This window comes from Corythoichthys intestinalis, chromosome 15, assembly GCF_030265065.1.
Source record: "Corythoichthys intestinalis isolate RoL2023-P3 chromosome 15, ASM3026506v1, whole genome shotgun sequence".
Lineage (NCBI taxonomy): Eukaryota > Metazoa > Chordata > Actinopteri > Syngnathiformes > Syngnathidae > Corythoichthys > Corythoichthys intestinalis.
In genome coordinates this window covers 53,171,385-53,188,707 of record NC_080409.1, presented here as the reverse complement: position 1 = coordinate 53,188,707, position 17,323 = coordinate 53,171,385, and positions in this window count along the sequence as shown.

Genomic DNA, 17,323 nt, shown 5'->3' with positions numbered 1-17,323 from the left:
ACCTGAAAGCGTCCGGAGATGTCGTGAGAACGTCATCCTGCCTGCAACATCAGCTTATGGTGGTGGGTGAGTGATGGTCAGGGGAGGCTTATCCCTGGAGGGATACACAGACCTCTACAGGTTAGATAATGGCACCCTGACTGCGATTAGGTATCGGGATGAAATCCTTGGACCCATTCCATAAGTGAAGGAGATGTACCTACCACCGTCTAACTGTTTGCATTATTCTATCACACGTAATATAACCAATCAGGGAATAATATTGTTTCTTGTATTTACTGTTTGACTGTTTGTATTACTCTAACACACTCAATATAAAATAAATAGCCCTTATACCATAGTTAAAGGAAAACAAGCAGAATATATGGCATAAGAGATACATGACGCCTTCTTATCATGGAAGCCCAATGTGTGGCTCATGCAACTGACTGAGCAAGATTGACGCTGACAAGCCCACGTCTGCACCACCAACTCTCGCAATCAGTTCTCCCGGACAGTCCAGAAGAAATGGCGGGACGCCCTGTCACAACATAAGGACCACCGGAGAATGCCCGATATCCAGCTGATGACACGACTGATAAGACTCAAAGAGCCCCTTTGGCGCTGAGGTGGCAAAATCCACAACCGTCGTTGCCCTGACAAAAGTAACTCCCGAATCCTCCTGTCCAATCCACAAACAGACAATAATCCTAAACAACACCCAAGCACACTCTTCTTCTGCCCACAGTCTGCCCCACGAGAGCCTCCAAAAAGACTGAATGTTTAACTAATCGTCATTTTTTTCTCGGGAACCTTTTGTTGACTTGTGATATGGTGACCCTGAATCCTTGCCTGGGACCCTCTGTGCTGTATGATTGTTGTCGACTCAGAATAAATTGTCAACTCGTGTGTGTTTCAAAGAATTTTTCCAGCTTTCAAAATGGAGTCAGTACAAGGGGTTAAGAATAGGGTGAACGCGTGGAGTTTGGCCTTTTGGCCGGGTTGTTGGATCTGTGCCAGCACAGGTTCGGCGGTTTGGCTGGTGTTATTCGGGCAATCTGGCTAGAAGGTCAGATTTCCTTCATAAGCTACACTTGTGAAGTGGGACCTTCTAGTTCACAACAATGCCCAACCTCTTGTGGCTGGAGTTTGCAAGCAGTTCCTAAAGGAAGAATGAATTGATAACACTGACTCGCCCCCAAGTTTGCCTGACCTAAACCCAATAGAGCACCTCTGACACATTATGTTTAGGGCCATCTGCACCACCAGGTTGCTCCTCAGACTGTCCAGGAGCTCAGTGATGCCCTTGTCCAGATCTCAGAGGAGACCCCTCAGGAGAACACCTGATCAGAAGGATCCCCAGGCGTTCAAGGGAGGTCATACAGGCACACGGTAGCCTCACACACTACCGCTACTACATTACATCAAAGTTTGATCAGTCTGTATTGTGTTTTTCCACTTTAAGTTTTAGTGTAACTCCAAATCAGGACCTCCACGGGTTGATACATTTGATTTTCATTGATATTTTTCATTTGATTTTCTTGTCAGTACCTTCAACTATGGAAAGAATAATATATTTAATAGAAATATTTAATTCTTTCAGATCTACAATGCTGTACTTTAGCATTCCCTTTATATTTTTAAGCAGTGTATATATTGAAGGAATCTGACCTTTTAGGCAAATTGCCATAATCACGTCAGCTGAACCGCCGGAACGTGCTGGCGCAGCTCCAATGACCCGGGCTAGCAAACCCCAACAACCCGGCCAAAAGGCCAAACTCCGAGCGTTCACCTTAGTCTTAACCCCTTGTACTGATTCCATTTTGAAAGCTGGAAAAAGGGTCCGAAACACAAGTTGACAATTTATTCAGGTCGACAGCGATCAAAATGCAAGGCAAAATAGCGACAGACCCAGTCGCGGAGGCAGACTCACTGTCACCATATCACAAGTCAACAAAAGGTTCCCGAAAAAAATGACAATGATTAGCTAAATATTCAGTCTTTTTGAAGGTTCTTGCGGGGCGGGCCGTGGGCAGGAAGAGGGTTGTGTTTGGGTCTTCTTCTGTTGCAGATTTGGGCGGTCAAGTTCTTGTGTCACCGTTGCTGGGTCATGGTTAATTAGGCAACTGAGGTGGGAGGTTCGGCACGCCTCACCGTCTGAGAGGCGCCGAGCTATCAAACTTACAATTGTTTTTGTTATCGGATGTTGTTAGTTAAACATTCAGTCTTTTTGAAGGCTCTCGCGAGCCGGGCTGTGGGCAGAAGATGGGTGTGCTTGGGCGCTGTTTAGGATTATTTTCTGTTTGCGGATTGTACAGGAGGATTCGAGAGTTACTTTTGTCAGGGCAAAGAGGGTTGTGGATTTTGCCACCTCAGCATTAAAGGGGCTCTTGGAGTCTTATCAGTCGTGTTATCACTCGGATATCGGGCGTTCTCCGGAGTTCCTTGTGTTGGGACAGCACGTCCCGCCATTTGTTCTAGACTATCCTCAAGAGCTGATTGCAGGATTTGGTGCTGCAGACGTGGGCCTGTAGATGTCTTGTCTATCACCTGGTAGTCAGCGTCCATCTTGCTCAGTCAGCTGCATGATGCATGCGTTGGGATTCCGTGGTCAGAAGGCGTCATGTATCTCTTATGCCCTATGTCTAATTTTATTCTGCTTGTTTTCCTTAAACTATCATATAAATCCTATTTATTTTATATTGGGTATGTTAGAGTTATACAAACAGTAAATTCGTGAAATATACTATTCCTTCAATAATTATATATATAGGCTATATTTTTCATGCACTGCAGTAGCCATAGTCTCGTAATTGTGAGCTTGATAACACCACCACCACAATATGTAATAACTACATGCAACATTGCTGCACATCAATACTGCGCAGCAAAGGAGAAAGGGTGCACTGATTCAAATTTTGTGAGCTTAATTCATGACTCTTGTACAGGAGCGTGGCAGCTGGCGTTTGTAATTATGCAACACAATCCGTTCTTTCTACTCGGCTGCCGGCTTCTGCATAATTTACACGTCTATTAGCTCATCAATTAAAGTGTAATTACTTCATTGCGTACAGCTAGCTTTTTACTATATAATAAAGCAAGTCATGAAATGAACATGTTCAACAAACAAACAAACATGGGGGCAAGCAAACAAATGTTAATTGAAAAGAGCAATTTAAAACAGGTGAAGTTTATCCAACATTCAATATTTCACTGTATAACTTTGTCGCTGTTTCCTGTTCTACTCTAATAAGCCAATCATTTGGAAGAAAATGTTTTCACTTTGGATTTTCAAGGCACTCAATCAAGAGGACCAGGGTCCGGTTGGAGAGCTACAGTACCTCTCGCAACAACACTTGCAACCTCTGTTGGAATTCGCCCCCCCCCGGCCAAGACGCACGCGGGAGTGGCGACAGCCGGACGGAGTGGTGCTCCGCTGCTTACCGCTTCCGTGCACCCCCCGGGAGGGCGGATATGCCGCACGTTCTATTCTTATTGTAACCCTTTGTACTGACTCCATGTTTCAAAAGTTTGAAGAAGACTCACCGAAAGCAGGTGGAAAATTTATTCGTCGACAATGGTCAAAAAACAAGGCAAAAACAGACGACAGAGGGACAATTCTGTATCCAAAACAAGGCTACATTGAATAGTGCAGCAAATCTGTGTTATCTCAGTGTCCAGTGTATTTTAAGTCCGTGGTGCAGGAGGCCGGGCCGAAGGTGTGTCCGGGCGTTGTTTTTGGGACCTTCCCTCTGTGGCCAGTTTAGGTTCGTGCGTGGATGTGACGTGGTTGCCACAGTGACCGACGCTGGTCTTGACGTCCCAAGCGCCCTCTATCAACTTTGTTATCCGAGCTGGCGCTACTTGTTTTAGGACAAAGCGCGCTGGTCTTTGTCCTTGTTCGTTGTCGGGAGAACTGATTGCAAGAGTTGGTGCGTCAATCTTGCTCGCACGCGTTGGGCTTCTGTGATAAGATGGCGTTGTGTATCTATTCTGCTTCTTTAAACTATGGTGTGCTATTTATTTTACATTAGGTGTGTTACAGTAGTGCAGTCCTACAGTAAATATGAGAAATGATACTATTCCCTGATTACGTGTGTTCGAATAATGCAAAGTTAGACGGTGCATATGACAAATGGTACCATTTTTCCTTTTCTCCCTCATGAGCGCCGATAAGGTGATTCACTTTATTGTGTTCAAGGGCACGGAGTGAAGTCTGCCTATAGTTAGATGAATGTGTTAGACTAATGCAAACAATTATATGGTGTGTGTGAGAACGGTACCTATTCCCTTCACCTCGCAACAAATGAGTTGTTGAAAAGGTTCAGCATTCACACCGAGCCAACCGAACTTTCTAGGTTCAGTTTCACTTCCTGTAAATTTTTGATCATTTCATGTTGATTTTTTGCACATTTTTTGTTAACTCACTGGCGGCTATTTATGATGCTTTTGGTCTAATCCATTTTGACTGGAAGAGGGCAAATGAATGAATGTAACTGCAAGCACGAAATTAAGCCATGTCGCAGTGAGGCACGTACCTGCGGCCGTGGTGCAGTTGGTAGCTGGAGTTGTCCTTAGCCGGTTCGATTCCCGGCTACGACTGCCCACTGTCGAAGTGACCTTGGGCAAGGCACTGAACCTTAATTTGCCCCCAATGGGTTGACAACGCTTTGCATGGCAGCAGCACCATTGGTGCGTAAATGTGTGTGTGAAAGGGTAAATGTGTGTTAATGTAAAGCGCTTTGAGCATGGTAACCATGTAGATAAATGCGCAACATAAGTACTGGCCACTTACCAAATGGCAAATCTACGGTTTTACGCCACCAGTGCCAAAATAAAAGCATATGATTTTACATGTACAGTATGCCGTATGTTTGACACCCCTGTTTTTGACTTTTCCTTACCGATACAGATTTCAGAGTTCTTTCATTTTTAGCTGCATATGCACCGAGTTGCCTTACATTATGATAAAAGGTTTTAGCAGTGTTGCAAAAACAACTGAAATTAGTGCATGTAACATAAACAAAGTTTGCACAATACAGAACTTGCATTTCAATTATTTGCAGCCCTGCACTTCCAATGATAGTCCAGCATCAGCAGTGAGTGGGTTCACGCAGCTGTTTGGGCTGCTGCAGGTCATAGCGGCGATAAATCTGGGGGAAGCTCGTCTTGCTAATAGACTCCAGAAGGAGTCTGTGAGTTAAACACTGATGAGCAATGGAAACTGTGGTCAGCATGAGAGTAGTTTGAACTGTCTAACAGGCATGGACAAGATGGGGGGGAGGAAACAGCCAAACGTTCCAAGGCCCAGCCACAGGCCTATTTTTGGAGAGGAGGGAAAAGACACCAGCTGCGCAGGAGTGGAACATTGGATGAGGCGCACAAACTCAGCAAAATGAGAAGTCTTCAGAGAGGCTACTTGCGCTGAAAACTTTAATGTTAGGTGGGACTTTTTGTTTTGTGTAACTGGGGGCAAACTACTGTTGCATAACTCTCCAGGGACACGGTTAGAAATGCATGTTCTATGGATGCCTTACTCCATGAGAGTTATGGTGCAAAACTCAACAACCTCTTCAATTTCGTCAGTAGCCTTTAGTGTCTGGTATGTAAATGCAAAGACACAGCACATTATTGTCTCTTTGGGATGGATGGAAATTTGTTAGTTATGTATGGTAAGCTAAAATTCCACAGACGGGTACAGTCCAATGGAGGAAGTCGGCGTGATGTCACGATGACGTCACCTTGATTAGCAACGTGTCGCCATTTTGTGAAGGCGGAACGCACAGCTAAACGTTCCATCGACAAACGTCTGAAATTAATATATTTCAAGTGTGTTTTGCGTCCTTTTTCCTGAAAACGTCTTAAACGTGGCATACTATTATCACGAGTCACTGCCGACAGATGCGAGGAGGCGATGCAATTTAAAATTAGCGTTTATAGGCTAGCAAGGCTGCCGATACAAAGTCGCAGCTGATAGCTGGATAAAAAAAGGAATGGCCTGCAGTGGAGTTCGGAAACATCTACAACTACCTCATAAAGTCACCCAGTAAGTTGACCTTTATCATTTACGTGGAATATGTGTAACGAGTACACGCAGGTCCGTTGTGGAGCGTGGAAACCTCCCTGCCGATTCTTTCATGTAAGGACGCTAACGGCTGTGCCGTTGGCTCGAGCTTTATTGGCGCAATGATTACCGTCCTTGCCTGCCGAGTGGAAGGGTTGTGGCGCGTGGGTTCGAGCGGAACGCGGGGCGGCGCTGACACACTGGTTACATATGTACTGTGTGGAACTGAGAAAATTGGTAGTATATACAGTACGAAGTGATTATTTCTGCCGTAACTGGTAATTCGCCTCCAAGCGTTATTTAGCTGTGAGCACGTCACGGCAAAATTACCAATTCCCACCAGGCCAATAATATACCGATCGACTAATCAGAGCAGTTCACGGCAAAAGAAAAATAACGCTTTGCGAGTTGCCGGTTACGGTAATAATAACCACTGCCTAGTCTATTGAATCCTAGCAGCTAATTGGGCAAAAATTAAAGTTTACTCACCAGTAATAAAATGTCGGCTGCAAACGTAAATGTGCTTGGATTTAGGTTCCCACAGGCGAAAATAGTCCACGGAACCGTCTTCTTTTACGGTTCCTCGATTAATTTCTCTCAGCCATTTGTTTCTCCTTTTCTTCTCACGTTGAAGAATGAAGAACTTCAAATGGGGCTCCGAACTCTTCCTTGTGTGACAACCCGCAACACAGCAACTTTTAGTCATTCCGACGGAAAAAAGACCGCAAATAAAATGAAAGTTAAACGCGTTTGCATTACAATGCACGACAGAGCAACTGCTTGTGACTCGTCTTTTGCCCCATTGTCAATATAGCGACGCTTTGTTGTGGCTGGTGACGTCATTAAATGCCCGGATGTCCGACTTCCTCCATAAAGTTTAAAGCAGTATTGTGTTGAGGCAGGATAGCAATACACTGCTGGCCAAAAGTATTGGCACCCCTGCAATTCTGTTAGATAATGCTCAATTTCTCCCAGAAAATGATTGCAATTACAAATGCTTTGGTAGTAAATTTCTTCATTTATTTTGCTTGCAATGAAAAAACACAAAAGAGAATGGGGGGAAAAAAAAATCATTATCATTTTACATGAAACTCCAAAAATGGGCCGAACAAAAGTATTGGCACCGTCAGCCTAATACTTGGTAGCACAACCTAGGGACAAAATAACTGTGAACAACTGCTTTCGGTATCCATCAATGAGGTTCTTACAATGCTCTGCTGGAATTTTAGACCATTCGTCTTTGGCCAACTGCTCCAGGTTTCTGAGATTTGAAGGGTGCCATTTTCAGATCTCTCCACTGGTGTTTTATGGGATTCAGGTCTGGACTATATACAGGGTACCCGCGGGTTATTAAAAGTATTAAAAAAGCATTGAATTTAGTTTTCCATTATTAAAGGTATTAAAAGTATTAAATTAGCTGTCGTAAGTCTGGAATTTTTTCACCGTGGTTTTAATTTTGAAGAACATCTCAGTGCAACCTAAATTATATCCGTGACGAAGTTTTTTCTTTTTTTAATCCATAACAAAGATGACACGTAGAATTTGTACGATGCACTGCACTACAAATCATAATGCACCTCGTGCGTGTGCGCTGTTAGCATCATTAGCATCAACATCACAACAGCAGGCAATCGCACAGTACTGTGTGCTAACGTAAGGAACTGCTCAGATGCCTTAGTTGTTATGTTTGACGAAAGCCTCAACAAGACAATCAAGTCCAAACAGTTGGACCGGCATGTGAGGTATTGGATCGGCGACCAAGTTGCAGCCAGATACTTTAGTTCGCAGTTTATGGGTCATGCGAAGGCAGTGGACCTGCTTAACATTTCAAAGTAAGTTGCCAACTTCTCCATTTAAAATGTGTTAGATGCAATAATGTATTTCTGCACGGTTTGCCTTTCGAATGAATGTGAATTTCGTAGTTTTAACTCAAGAGTTAGCCATGTTCAATGGGGTATTGGCAGGTGCACTAGCCTTAGCATGGATAAACCGGAGTCGTAGATCCACCATCACCCTCAGATACACAACACGCTTGATACTATTATTGGAACGAGTGCGGGGTAAAGTTGATCTGAATAACATGGCATGGTGATAGGCAAATTATAATGTAGGTGATAGTAAAACACCTCCTGGTATATTTAAATGTTTTTCTTGATTGAATAAGAGTATGGATTTTCTCTATCTGATTAAAAGAAATGTCTTCAATAGCTAACAAAGGATTAACATGTGTTTTGTATACTTCTTGTAATGTGATTAGAAAAAAACAGTTACCAAGGGAAATGGTCATGTGTAGCTTTTTTCTTTTGTGGTAATTAATGGTAAACTACTGCCATTTAGTGGCTGTTTTTTAAACTTTCACTGCCAATTGCAAGATTTTCCCAAGCACTTTACAGTTAAGGTGACCAACTTGACAATCACCAGTTAAGGTGACCCACTTGACAATCACCAACCTACCACCTTGACTAGGTCCTCTTAAAAGGGAAACCTGTTGTGTTGCAAATGTAATTTCTGAAGTTGCTTTACAAAAATAGTGTAAAATCCATTTTATCCTGGGAAAAAAAAATCTGAAAGACCTTATATTTAAATGTGTTTTAATTGTATATTCAGTAAATGTGCATTCTTTTGTCAAACACACTTAGTAATTGAGGTTAAATTTGATGTTCAGTGCTTTGTTTTTTTAATGTGATTCAATATTATCTAAATAATGGGTGCGAGAAAAGTATTAATTTTCAGTTGAAATGGCATTAAAAAAGGTCTTAAAAGTCTTGAATTTAGATTTATCAAAACTGGGGGGACCCTGTAATATATCAGGGAACCTCCACCATGTTTGACTGTGGGGACTGTGTTCTTTTCTTTGAAGGCCTTGTTTTGTTTTCATTGTAAACTCTGTTGATGCCTTTTCCCAAAAAGCTCTACATTTGTCTCATCTGACCAGAGAACATTCTTCCAAAACTCCAGCCTGGCTTTTTTTATGTCTCTGGGTCAGAAGTGGGGTCTTCCTGGGTAGACTCCCTTTTCATTCAGACGCCGACGGGTCCCTATGTAATTGGCAGAGGAGAACTTATGAAAACTAGCCTTTTGGCTAACTCTGGTAAATTTACCTGATTATATTTACAATATGGATTGTCTGTCAAAAAACAACATTTTAGGAATACAGTATTTTGTAATTCGAAACAAAAGTAATTCATTTTTTTAGATAAATAACAAAAAGTCAGAATTGATATATAATTGACGTTATGTTCAGCCGTGTCTAAGCGAGAGTTTTGTAATGTTTTTCATTTTTAACATTGCACTGAAATGATCACGCGATTTCTTTTCCAGCACAGCATGCCAAACGACTGCTTGTTCCTACCCTGGCAGGTGTAAGCAAACACTTGCACAAGCAAAAGCAAACCAGCCATAAAAGAGAGACAGGAAAGGGGGGAGATGGGAGGAACGAGAAGCTTTTTTTTTTGGTCGTCTGTAGTAAGTGCTCTTACATTCTGTTTTTCCTTCATCACCTTTCACCCCTGAATGATGTTTGATTCCTTCCATTTGCTGGCCACAAAAGATTCTTTGTGAAGCAGCCAGACTAATGATTCCTGTATTGATATGCATATTACCCTCCTAAGGCTGCAATTTGGAACATTCCTATTGACGAGCATGCGCCTTCGCTGCAGCTTATTGTCTCGATAAATGATCGTATTGATTGCAGTCAGTGAAAATGAACTCGTTTAAAGGGTGAAGATGTTTGAATAGCGCCAATATGAATTAATAATAGAAAAGGGCTTGACTGTTACCGCGCCATCCTGTATTGGGTGGCCTCGGCTGGTTCCAGTTTAATTTGGCTTTTATTTGTATTTTGAGTTCCAAACATTCTTGCCATGAGGCTCGTCTGGCTTGTGTCTTGACAAAGTAAATAAATCGCCACGTACCTCGACCGGGTGGGTTGGAATGTCATATGTCGGGAGGTCAGTGGCGCAAACAGCCAAATTAGGTTGGAGGACGCCACACACATTTGATTACAACCTAACCGTGTGTCCTGGGAACCTGGCACGCAAGCAATTTGGGAGTTTTGAAGGTGAGGACACAAGCACAGAAGCTCAGTCATGTTGTGTGAAGCAGTGCAGTCCTATGAGGATTTGAAATCACTCTGGAGCACTTGGCTATGGGGCAAAAAAGTTAACCCTGACTTTTGGCAATTCTCTGGATTATCCTGATATAAAGGGAATACTAGCGTAACACGTAGATCTGAATTGGTCTTTCTATAGTTGAATGTGCTGAAAATAAAGTCACACAAAATCCTTGAAAATCAAATGTATCAACCCATGGAGGTCTAGATTTGGCCTTATACAACCCCTAGCAAAAAGTATGGAATCACCAGTCTCGGAACTATATACGGAATCACTTCATTCTGAGGGAAAAAAATATGGAATCATGAGAAACAAACAAAGAAATAACAATCAAAACATGTGCAGTATTTACTAGCACCACCTCTGGCTTTTATGAAAGCTTGCAATCTCTGAGGCGTGGACTTGAGGAGTATTTTTCATCAATTTGGTGCCAACTCTCTTTAACTGCAGTTGCCAGATCATCCTTGCAGGTCGGAGCTTTGTTGTGGACCATTTTTTTTCAATTTCCACCACAGGTTATCAATAGGTTTGAGATCTGGGCTATTTCCATGACATAGACCCGGTGAGTTTTTCTCCAAGGAATGCTTTAACAGTTTTAGCTCTGTGGCATGATGCATTGTTATCTTGGAAAATGACAAACATATTTTCAATTGGAGGGATAAGAAAGCGGTCCAAAACTTCAATGTAAACTTGTGCATTTATTGAAGATTTAACCACAGCCATCTCCCCAGTGCCTTTGCCTGACATGCAGCCCCATATCATCAAGGACTGAGGGAATTTTGATGTATTCTTTAGGCGGTCATCTTTGTAAATCTCACTGGAACAGCACCAAACCAAAGTTCCAGCATCATCCCCTTGTCAAGAGTCAAGAATCTGCATTGGACTGGTGATTCCATAGTTTTTGCTAGGAGTTGTAGAAGTTAAATAAAAGTTGTCTGTGAATGGACCCTTGAGGAACACCGCATGTGAATTGTTAAGAGTTGTCAGGAGTCAAGAATCTGCATTGGACTGGCGATTCCATAGTTTTTGCCAGGGGTTGTAGAAGTTAAATAAAAGCGGTCTGTGAATGGACCCTTGAGGAACACCACATGTGAATTTGGTTCGTTCCAATTGAAACAAAGAAATCCCTATCATGTAAATAAGATGTAAACTACTGAAGAACAGTTTCAGTGAGCTTGACCCACTGTTCCAATCTGCTGAGAAGTATGTTGTGTTCAGCCGTGTTGAATGCGGCATTGAGATCCAATAGTAGCAGAACCGATGATTTTCTTGCGTCATTATTCCGTCAGATATCATTTAGGACTTTGATAAGCACGGTCTCGATGCTGTGGTGTGGCCGAAATCCAGACTGAAATGAGTTAAAGGGAGAGAATGAGTTCTGCTTCCTCATCCTGATCTCATTATAAATCTTCACAGTGATTCATAACGTGGCTTTTGGCTGAATAAACAGTTATGATTTGGCACAAACCACCATGGACGCGTGATTTCAACAAGCTGCCAAACTTACAGTGTACACCGTGGAAATGAGAGCGCTAAGGAGCCTCTCTAGTGGCCATTATGAATGTACAGTCATGCATTATAGATTTGCAGGTGGATTTATTTATTCGCCTGCAAAAGTCGGAAATGTAAGCCGGGCCCGAATCGATGCAACTGAGTTCATCTTTGTCCGCCTAATCATTCACTAATGGCTACTATCAATTGTCAGGGCTCGGCTTCACCATTCCTGCGCATGCAATTAATGTCAACAAGCACATACTGTACTGTTGGCTAAAGGTGCTTTAGAGTGGGATTCTGGGTTCATCGATTGATTATCCTCTGCATAGTGAGTTGGATGTATTCTGCATCATCGGTCTTGTTTGTTTAGAAGCCTCCTGTAATTCATCAAAAAAAAATGAAGTGTTTTCAATGTTGCTGATCAGTGTGAGTGAGCACGGCCTCTTGAGGTGATCAAATGTGTTGGTTTATGTTTTTAAATTTAACACGAGGCGGCCATTGTGATCCATATATGAGGATGTAGAATTTCACGCAAATGTGTTTCACACGGTACATTGTCTGTATGTCACATAGAATTTAAAACGCTTGTGAATATATGTCTGAGGTCTTGTTCAGACCGGAAGCCAAAATCCGGTTTTTAGCCAATCGAGATTGAAACTGGATTGCTGTTTTGTAGTCTGAACAGTCACAAAGCACAGAAATCCGATTTTTGTGAGAATGATTGAAACAACATAAAGTGGTATGAAAAAAAAGATTTGAACCTTTTGGAATTTCTCACATTTCTGCATAAAATCACCATCAAATGTGATTTGATCTTTGTCAAAATCATACAGATGAAAAAACAGTGCTTTAACTAAGACCACCCCAATATTTATAGGTATTCATATTTTAATGAGGATCGTATGCAAAGAATTAATGGGGAGGGAAAATAAGTAAGTGAAACATTACATTTAATATTTTGTGGCCCCTGCCTCGGCAGCAATTACTTCAACCAGACGCTTTCTGTAGCTGCAAATCAGCCGTGCAAACTGATCAGGACTGATCTTGGCCCATTCTTCTCAGCAAAACTGCTGTAGTTCAGTCAGATTCCAGGGATGTTTGGCATGAATCGCTATCTTTAGGTCATGTCACAGCATCTCAATGGGGTTCAAGTCTGGACTTTGACTTGGCCATTCCAGAACGTGTTCTTCTGAAACCATCCAGAAGTTGATTTACTTTATGTTTTGGATCATTATCTTGTTGCAGCACCCTCCTCTTTTCAGCTTCAACTGTCTGACAAATGGCCTCAGGTTTTCCTGCAACACATCCTGATAAACTTTTGAATTCATTCTTCCATTAATGATCACAAGTTGTCCAGACCCTGAGGAAGCAAAACAGCCCCAAATCATAATGCTCCCTCCACCATGCTTCACGGTGGGGATTAGGTGTTGATGTTGGTCAGCTGTGATCTTTCCTCCGCACATGACGTTGTGTCCTACTCCCAAACAATTCAACTTTGGTTTGTTCGGTCCACAAAATATTTTGCCAAAACATCTGTGCAGCGTCCAAGTGCCTTTTTGCAAACATTAAACGAGCAACGATGTTTTTTTGTTTGTTTTTTTTTTAGACAGCAGTGGTTTCCTCCGTGGAGTCCTCCCATGAACACCATTCTTGGCCATATTTTTACATATGGAGATATTGGACTGTGCCAGTGATTTCTGTAAGTCTTTAGCAGACACTCTAGGTTTCTTTTTTTACCTCTCTGAGTACTCTGCGCTGAACTCTTGGCGTCATCTTTGGTGGACAGCCAGTCCTTGGGAGAGAAGCAACAGTGCCAAACTCTCTCCATTTGTCGACAACTTCTCTGACTGTCGATTAAACAACATCCCGACTTTTACAGTTGGTTTTATATCCTTTCCCAGCTTTATACAAATCAACAATCCTTGATCGGAGGTCTTCAGACAGCTCTTTTGACCGAGCCATGACGCACATCAGACAATGCTTCTCATCAAGACAATTCTTACAAGGTGTGTGTTTTATAGTGGGCAGGGCAGTTTTAAACCACTCATCAGTGATTGGGCACACACTTGACTTAAATTGTTTGGTAAAAATTGGTTTCAATTGCTCGTTAAGTCTCCTTCGACAGAGTGTTCACTTACTGTAATTTCCCGAATATAACGCGCACTTTTTTATCCCCCTAAAATCAACTTGTAAAATCATGGTGCGCATTATAAACGGGTACATGGCTGGAGACAGAAATATACTGTATAAACCAATTTATTTATTTTTTTGACACGGCCACGTTGTGTTGAAGAAACTTATGAGGCGATCCGTTGCCGACCATTACGGTGCGTGACGTCACCATTTTGTTTCGGTAATACTTCACTCTGATCGGGAGAATGATTTCGTCTGTGTTAAATTCTGCTTTTTTCACTCTTCATAAAGCACAGAATTTAGTTTCTTGAACTCATTTGAGTCAACGTTTATTGCAGCTCCGCAACTCGGACCATAACAAACATAAGCACACAGACTTCCTGTGTCCGTCAACTATAGCTGTCCCTCGGGAAACTCAAACCCAAATAACAATAGTTCCTATTGTTACTATCGTGTCGACATCGATGAGCTCTCACGGATTTCCGACTTACGTTCTCACTTTCATTTTACCGTATCAATCCATGGAAGAAACATTTATTCATCATGATGAAACGAGCAAGTTATACAGCAGCCTTTAAAAGAAAAGTCACATCTGTTTTGTTTTCTCCTAGATTCTGGTAAGTTGGAGAAGTTGTCAAATCATATTATTACCGTAAATATTGTCAGTTTATGGTAATGTTTTGAACTACCAATGTGCTATGCTTGTGCTGTGTTTCACCAGTCAGTAAAATGACATTTCTGTATCTGTACATGAGCTGTTTTCTTGTATTCTTCTATTTATTGGTGCTAAAATTAGGGTGCGCGTTATACACGGGTCCAATAATTTTCCCTAGATTTTACAAGTAAATTTGAGGTGCGCGTTATACACGGGTGCGCCTTATATTCGTGAAATTACGGTACTTATTTTTCCCCTTTCTGTCATTTTTTACATGCTATCCTCATTGAAATATGAAATCCTATAAATGTTTGGGTGGTTTTAAGCCAAACAGACACTGTTTTTACATCTGTGTGATTTTGACAAAGATCAGATCACATTTGATAATGATTTTATGCGGAAATGTAAGAAATTCCAAATGCTTCAGATACTTTTTCATACCACTGTGGGTAGTTTCATATCAAATTTGGACAAGATGCTTCTTAGTCTGAACAGGTCAAACGGGATTTGACTCTCCATGACGTCACTCCATGCTGGATGACGCCTTTGACGTCACAGCAAGCTGTCAGGTGTGTCAATAACGAAGCCCAGTCTGAACAGGTCCAGATCTGATTTGGACACTTGCTAAAACTAGTGTGAACAGTCAGAACTAGAGAAGGAATACTATTGGAATCAGATATGTCTGCAGTTTGAAAGCAGCCTATTTCTAGGATGGGAGCATTCACATTGAAACAGGGGTTCTTGCTTTTGGTGCATGATTATTCATGATACTCTAGAGTCTTCCTGTCCATTCAAACATCATTTTAGCGGAGACCAATGCATCATTTGTATGTTTTTTTGTAATAGTAAAGTAATGCTTACTATTTTCAGTCAATTTCCCAATCAGACTAAATGTCTCGCCTGGGTAAGGGCTGTCCTGTCTAGGTATATTTTTGTCTCTTCCTGTTTTATTTTGAAACCTCACCTTCCTATTTCCACCACTCACCCTTCCTGCTGCCTCACCTGTCTCTGATTGTGATTACCTATTGTTCCCACCTGTGCTCCATTCCTCATGTGCTTAAATTTCTTGTCACCAAAGTGTCTTCGGCCTTCGTTGTTATCAATAGCCAAAGACATGCTATGTTGTTTTGTAGTGTTCTGCCACAGTTTGTTGTTATTTTGTGCTTCATGCTTAGCCCTTTCTTGTAGTGATCTACTCCAGTGCATTTTGCATGACTCTCTTGTTTTGCCTTTGTATCATTTTGTTTAATAGCCTATTATTTACTCCTTCTGGAGCGCCCTTAGTTTGTTCCTGCCCCTGATTATTTGTGTTAATAAAAGACTAAAGTCTGTACCTGTGACACTAAAGTTGAATATATATGCAACCAAATTCCAATAAGTACAGATGTTGTGTTGAACCTACATTAAAACAAAATGCAATGATTTGCAAATTATGTTCAACCTATATTTAATTGAATAAAAAACAAAGACAAGACATTTACGACTGAAACATGTTCCAAAAAAGATGCTGGGAAAGGGTCTTTTTTTTTTTTTTTTTTTTTTTTTTAAACCACTCCACTTTGTTACATAACATTTTCTTTTAAAGGGAACCATGGACAGAAAGACTTGTAGCTCTTGTAAGACAAATGTTAGTAAGAGTTATAATTTGATATTCAATGCCCTCCTAATGTTTTCGTTTTCTAAAATTTGAAAAATTAGGTTCCCAAGTAGGTCGCCATTAAAAAAATGCGCCAGACTTCAGACAGCAAGCAGACAACAAGAACATAGGGATTGCATATGTAGCGCCTCTCTAGTGTGGCTAACTATGCTGAGAGGTGGCTAACCTCTCTACAAACTCTTTTTAAAAACCTATCTCTATTACTATTATCTGTTATATATACATTCACTATAAATTTTACTAGGCAAGGCAAATTTATTTATATAGCACAATTCAACACAAGGCAGTTCAAAGTGCTTTACATCACATGAAGATCATAAAAATCACATTTAAATCAATACAACGTAAAAACCAAGACAAAAGATCACATTTAATCACAAATAGAATAAAAATAAATAAATAAAAATAAAACACTACTACTAATAATAATTTGAAATCAGCAATGGAGATAAGCACAAGAGGAATAGAAAGCAGGTAGATTGACATATATAGACAGTTATGGATATGCAGTGCTAAACAAAAGTGTTTTTAGCCCTGATTTGAAAGAGCTAACAGTTTGAGCATACTTCAGACGTTCAGGTAACTTGTTCTAGAGGTGAGGAGCATAATAACTAAATGCTGCCTCTCCCTGCTTGGTTCTTGTTCTTGGAACATGCAGAAGACCGGTTCCAGACGACCTTTGGGGTCTAGATGTCTCATAGGAATCCAACAAGTCAAGCATGTATTTTGGTCCAAGGCCATCAGGTGTTTTGTAGACAAGCAGTAGTATTTTATATTCTATCCTTTGACTCACTGGAAGCCAGTGTAGCGATTTCAAAACCGGTGTAATGTGGTCCAGCTTCCTTGTATTTGTGAGGACTCTGGCTAATAAGTAGGGCTGTCAAACGATTACAATTTTTAATCAAGTTAATTACAGTTTAAAAATGGAATGGAATGGAAATTTCATCCAAAAGCAGCACATCGTGGCATTTTACTTCGCGAGTTTAGGCAGCAATAAGCAATTGTTGAACACGCTACACATTTGGAAAGATCCCAATGACGTCATCACTGTAAGCCCGCAATCCATGGCGCCAACTAACGGTCAAAATATGTAGTGAATATTATAAAATATTGCCTTTGATTTAACATTTTATGTGTTTCTAACAACATAAATTAGTACAAGAGAACAATTGTCGTTTATTAGAGCCTAAATGCATTTAAGGTAGAGGATCACTTTAAGAACTACAAGT